The sequence below is a fragment of the Ranitomeya imitator genome, chromosome 1, assembly GCF_032444005.1.
Source record: "Ranitomeya imitator isolate aRanImi1 chromosome 1, aRanImi1.pri, whole genome shotgun sequence".
In the NCBI taxonomy this organism is placed as follows: Eukaryota; Metazoa; Chordata; class Amphibia; order Anura; family Dendrobatidae; genus Ranitomeya; species Ranitomeya imitator.
Genome location: NC_091282.1, coordinates 1,131,350,327 through 1,131,357,025, shown reverse-complemented (window position 1 = coordinate 1,131,357,025; position 6,699 = coordinate 1,131,350,327).

Genomic DNA, 6,699 nt, shown 5'->3' with positions numbered 1-6,699 from the left:
AAGTTGCTTGCTCTGATAAAACGTCTCTAGCACTTGTGGAAAAATTTCTGGTGTACAAGAAAAAAAATCACTCTGTGGGAGTGGTGTACCGGAGAACATTCACACAAAAAATTTGTAATGAAGTTGCAAATTATGAATCGGACACAAATATTTGGATTACAAAATCCATGCCCACAATGGCACACAGGTAAAAAACAGACAAAAAGAACAAGAAAGAAAGTACTGAAAAAAAAAAAGACAATATGGGTGCAACTTAAAATTTGGCAAAAATAGGAATAAGTGAAATGTTTAACTGCCATTTAATCTTTGCCAACTGTCCTGGATTTCCCAAAACACCTGGGTTGAAGCTTGGGTATGGTTTAAGGAAACATGTCCCAAAAGTCAGTCTTCCAGGGCGGGTCTGTGATGTTCCCGGAAGGGGTAGGACACTACTGAGAAAGTCGGGAAGGTTGGGGCAGGATTTACATGACTCCTGAAATGTTTGCAACTATTGCACCCACGATCCACTACTCTCTGGTTAAAGATGTGTGACCCCCCAAAATAAAACTAATCTGACAGTATAAACCAACATAAAATTATACTTATCTTCACAAATATGTTGTGTGAAAGTGGAGTTTGCGTAAAATATGGAGAAGGGGACGAGTGACATTATTTTTCGTACCAAGTTATGTATTGAAGATTGGAGATTTTTGGGGACAATTTCTGGATTCAATTGGCATCGGTGTATGACTAAAATGTGACTAGTGCTGTATATATGAGGTGGTCTGACTACGTGACAGAACGCAGTATTACCTGCACTCGCTAAGCCTAGTGCGGAGAACAATGTCAATGTTGAATTATCAAATCAAAACTGTACCATTACTGACTGTCGTGTGTAAGCGGGGGACGCGCTGCTCCAGGAGGTTAATGTTATTCGGTCTGCATGCTTCAGTCACCACCCAGAATCCCGAGCTGCCCAGGTTGTACACTGAGTGACGGGTTTGTGTAGAGGTGACAGACGTGTCTCCAGCATGCGAATGTGACCATAAATATCTTGAATCATGTCTGCACTCAGACGAGGGATGGTGTCATTTATTTCTCTAAAATGCCATCTTTTATTGAATTTGGGATAATATGAGTCCATTACTGCACACTACAGCCACAGAGTACTAATTCTGGTATTTATGGGAGTCTGTCATCTTTAAGCCACGTAGTATATTGCCCAGCCACATAGTATATTGCCCAGCCATATAGCATATTGTCCAGTCACGTACTATATTGCCCAGTCACGTACTATACTGCCCAACCACATAGTATATTGCCCAGTCACGTACTATATTGCCCAGTCACATAGTATATTGCCCAGTCACGTAGTATATTGCACAGCCCGCGTAGTATATTGCACAGCCCGCGTAGTATATTGCCCAGCCCGCGTAGTATATTGCCCAGCCCGCGTAGTATATTGCCCAGCCCGCGTAGTATACTGCCCAGCCCGCGTAGTATACTGCCCAGGCCGCGTAGTATACTGCCCAGCCCGCGTAGTATACTGCCCAGCCCGCGTAGTATATTGCCCAGCGCGAGTAGTACATTGCACAGCCCGCGTAGTACATTGCACAGCCCGTGTAGTACATTGCCCAGCCCGCGTAGTACATTGTCCAGCCCGCGTAGTACATTGCCCAGCCCGTGTAGTATATTGCAATGTGGGCATCATATCCCTGTTAAAAAAAATAATTAAAATAAAAAATAGTTATATACTCACCTTCCGTTGGCCTCTGGATCCAGGAAGCGTTTACCGACACTCCTCGCGTGCTGTGGTCTCAAGAGTGCATTGCGGTCTCATGAGATGATGACGTAGCGGTCTCGCGAGACCGCTACGTCATCATCTCGCGAGATCGCAATGCATGGACCGTTCCCAGGAGCGTCACGAGGAGCGGGAAAGGTGCTGGAAGGTGAGTATATGATGATTTTTTATTTTTTAAATTATTTTTAACATTATATCTTTTTACTATTGATGCTGCATAGGCAGCATCAATAGTAAAAAAGTTGGTCACACAGGGTTAATAGCTGCGGTTACGGAGTGCGTTACACCGCGGCATAACGCGGTCCGTTACCACCGGCATTAACCCTGTGTGAATGGTGACTGGAGGGGAGTATGGAGCGGGTACTAACTGTGGGGAGGAAGGAGCGGCCATGTTGCCATCGGACTTCGCCCGTCGCTGATTGGTCGTGGCAATGGTCGTGGGCGTTTTGCCACGACCAATCAGCGACTTGGATTCCATGACAGACAAAGGCCACGACCAATGAATATCCGTGACAGAAAGACAGAAGGACAAACAGAAGGACAGACAGAAAGATGGAAGTGACCCTTAGACAATTATATAGTAGATTTTTATAGTGCCATTTATTCCATGGCGCTTTACTGTACATGTGAAAAAAACTGGATTACTTACTGGTAATGCACTTTAATAGAGTCCACGACTGCACCCACTGAGAGAGGGGATCTGCCCCTAGGAACAGGAAACCTACAGAGAGATAAAAGGGGCGGCCCCCCTCGCTCAGTTGGATTACAGAGAATGAGAGGAACCGCCACACAAGCATTAGTCAATTGCTCCGCAAGTCATTTAAAGTATGAACCTATTTACATCTCTAGATATGCACAAACTGTATATCCTTTTCTATATACAACTAATCCATCACCAATCGGAGAAACCCATGTGAAACCACAACCTAAGGGAGGGAAGTGAGTGGATGCTGTCATGGACTCAATAAAAGAGCATTACCGGTAAATAATCCGTTTTTTTCTCTTCGCCACGACAGCACCCACTGAGAGATTTTCAGAGACAATCACCTGGGAGGGACCACCGTGTCAAGGATTGATCTACCAAAGGTTAAGTCTGAAGAAGACAAGTCAAGCCTGTAGTGACTGCAGAAGGTGGAGACCAGGTGGCAGCCTTACATATAAGGTCAATCGGGACGTATGCTCTCTAAAGGTACCGTCACACTACGCGACGCTGCAGCGATACCGACAACGATGTCGATCGCTGCAGCGTTGTTGTTTGGTCGCTGGAGAGCTGTCACACAGACAGCTCTCCAGCGACCAACGATCCTGAAGTCCCCGGGTAACCAGGGTAAACATTGGGTTACTAAGTGCAGGGCCGCGCTTAGTAACCCGATGTTTACCCTGGTTACCGTTGTAAATGTAAAAAAACAAACACTACATACTTACATTCCGGTGTCTGGTCATGTCCCTCGCCTTCAGCTTCCAGCACTGACTGAGCGCTGGCCGTAAAGTATAGCGGTGACGTCATATTTTACTTCATTAGATTATTTTCACAAGTATAGGGTGCAAATCTGTCAAAAACCTGTGTGAGTTTTGCTTTGAGACTTGTCACCGCACAATATATATTGATGTGTATGCAATCTCAGGATATGTTTATGCACTCTAGTTTGGTGCAGTTTGGGGTTGCCATCTAAAAAATAATAAAATAAAAATATCAGTCTAGTTTTGATGCGTGGATTCTCATGGCTGTCTGGACATTCTGAATTATTTGTCGAAAATTATTACAATTTTCTTAAAGGGGCTGTCCAACCTAGAATGAAAAGTCTGCAGTCATTCTATGTGATTCTTGCAGTCACGTGTCAACTAGACTCATCAGTTCTCTTCTACCGAGAGAAGCTGGATGAGTCTTATTGGCATTTTTCATTTCAGCCCAGACATCCCCTTTAAGGAAGGGGAGACCTTGGTAATATAGAATAAAAAGGTGTGCATTTTATAATTATGATTTTCAATCACATTCAGTTCTCAATTGTACAGAATCTCCTTTTATTTTTACAAACTGCATTTAAAGATTTGGAACAGAAATGTCTTCAACAAATGCTGCATGTGAATATCACCTTATAATTGCAGTCACTTGTTGCATCTGTCCATTATCAGCACTAACAGCGTCCATGGTCATGTCACCTGTGTATTAGTTACATTCTCATTCTACAGGGGCCATTGATGTACTATAACCGTTTCCTCGCTGCCGGCTAGTGATGGTGAAGTGCATCAACAAGAAGCGGTTCTTTTAGGATATGTTCACACAATGTTTTGTACATGGGCAAAACTAACAAAGTTTTCAAGCAGAAACCTCCTTCAGGTAACACTCAGGGTGTTTTTTCCTGCGTTTTTTGCACTTTTTCAGGCATTTCCTAAAGTGATTTGTACACACTTTTTAAGCATTTTCTTCAATATTTTTAAGTTGTTCCTTGAGAGTTTTTTTTTGTGTCATTTTTGCAGCTTTTCGTGGGCATTCTTTTAAAGGGAACCTGTCACCTGAATTTGGCGGGACTGGTTTTGGGTCATATGGGCGGAGTTTTTGGGTGTATGATTCACCCTTTCCTTACCCGCTGGCTGCATGCTGGCTGCAATATTGGATTGAAGTTTATTCTCTGTCCTCCATAGTACACGCCTGCACAAGGCAAGATTGCTTTGCGCAGGCATGTACTACGGAGGACAGAGAATGAACTTCAATCCAATATTGCAGCCAGCATGCAGCCAGCGGGTAAGGAAAGGGTGAATCAAACACCCAAAAACTCCGCCCATATGACCCAAAACCAGTCCCGCCAAATTCAGGTGACAGAGTCCCTTTAAGTTCATTTAGCACATTCAGTATTTAGTCTTTTTTTTTACCTCAGTATTTGAAAGCCAAAACCAGGAGTGGAACAATCAGAGGAAAAGTATAAGGCCAGAGTCAAACATGCGAGAAACACGTCCGTGTCTCGCATGTGAAAAGCAAGCTCTGGCGCCGGCACTTGGGAATGGAGCGTGCGGCTCCATGTGTTGCTGTGCGGCCGCACGCGCCGCTCCACAGTGCCGGCGCCAGAGCTTGCTTTTCACATGCGAGACACGGACGTGTTTCTCGCATGTGTGACTCCGGCCTAATAGAAACACATAATCATTTCTGCATTTATCACAGACTCCTGGTTTTAGATTACAAATATTGTGGTAAAAGACTCACCAAATACTCAATGTGTGTACATGGCCTAAAATTTGAGCATTTTTGAAGGTAAAAATGCTCAAAAAATGTTCCCAAAGTAAAGTACGGAGCCGCTTCTTAGCAGAAAATGTCTGAAGAATGGACCGGTCGCATCAAGGTTTCTTTTCAGGAGTTTTTGGAGCAGAAACTCATGGTTTTTTGAGCGTTGTTTCTGCAAATGCTGAAAAACAAAAATCAGTGTGAACATACTCTTATGCCATGTTCACACAGTTGTTAGAGCCTCTCCAAAATCCTCATTAAAAACTGCTTAAAAAAATCTTGAAAAACTCTCCCAATTCATTTCGAACACATGTGCACACACAGTCTTTTAAGAAGCTTGAGAACCCACCAAGTTTTTCAAGGTGAAGAAGCTTCAAGAAAAACTCACGTGGTCTTTTTCTCTGAAGCATCTTCTCTCTTTTCTTTTCAGTTGTTTTTTTTTACTGATGGCTCCACCACTTTGTTTTATAATTTAATCAATAAATAGCAAGTTGCTTCCAAGTGGAAATAACCTGAAGAATATCTGGTTACTTCTTCTAGCCACTCCAAAAGCCATTTAAAGCCATTTAAAGAAGCTCCACAAGACTGAACACAAGTGCACAGAAAGTCTTTTTCACGCGGCTGTGTATTATGTTCTCTGTAATGGTTCTTTTTCTAGCCGGTTTCAAGCTAAATCCACCTGAAAAACACATTGTGTGCACATACCCGAAGGGACATCCATCCACCTTGCTGTTCGCATGAGAATTTTTTTTTTAAGCTTTTTTTTTTCCCTGCAGAGATTTAAAAAAATACCTGATGGGAAAAAGAAAGTGCACATCAATTCTTTGAAGCGGATCTTGAACAAAACCTCTCCAAACCAGGCAATGTTCAGTCAAAAGGCTAAAAAGAACCCTTCAGGAAAAAAAAACCCTTAAAAAATGCTGTAAAACTGAAAACAAAAAACTTCTTCCTGATGCGGTTTTTGCTTATAAATCTCAATTTTAAATGGCCCCAAAACTCTGTAGAAATAGATCTTAGCAGGAAAGATCAGGCTCTCTCTATTGTTGGCCATTCTTATACTCAGCACTCGCTCTATAAATCCATTTGCTCAAGCCCTATTGTGTAACATTTAATAGAAAATGGTGGAAAGTGGTCTTATGGGAAATACTAAAAAATCGCCACATGACGGTACAATTCTCGCTGGTTACCTCCTGGATTTATTGTTATGGCGGAGGTACGTAGCTAAGGCTACTTTCACACTAGCGTCGGAATCTGCCCGTCGCAATGCGTCGGGCCGAGATTCCGACGCTAGCGTTTGATGCGCCGCACAACAGGTGCAGCAGATGCATTTCTCCGGCGCATCCGCTGCCCCATTGTGAGGTGCGGGGAGTTGGGGGCGGAGTTCTGGCCGCGCATGTGCAGTCGGAAAAAGCGGTCCGTCGGCAGCAAAAACGTTAATTTAACGTTTTTTCTCCCGGCGGTCCACCACAACACGGCGCAACCATCGCACGACGGTTGCTACGTGTGGCAATGCATCGCTAATGTTAATCTATGGGGCAAAAACGCATCCTGCAAACAACTATGCAGGATGCGTTTTTTTGCCATAACCGACGCATCGCGACGTATTGCAAAAAAACGCCAGTGTGAAAGTAGCCTGACTTTCCTTGGATATTTGTATGTTGAACTCCATCAGCTGCGTCCAATCCACAGATTCATGGCCAAT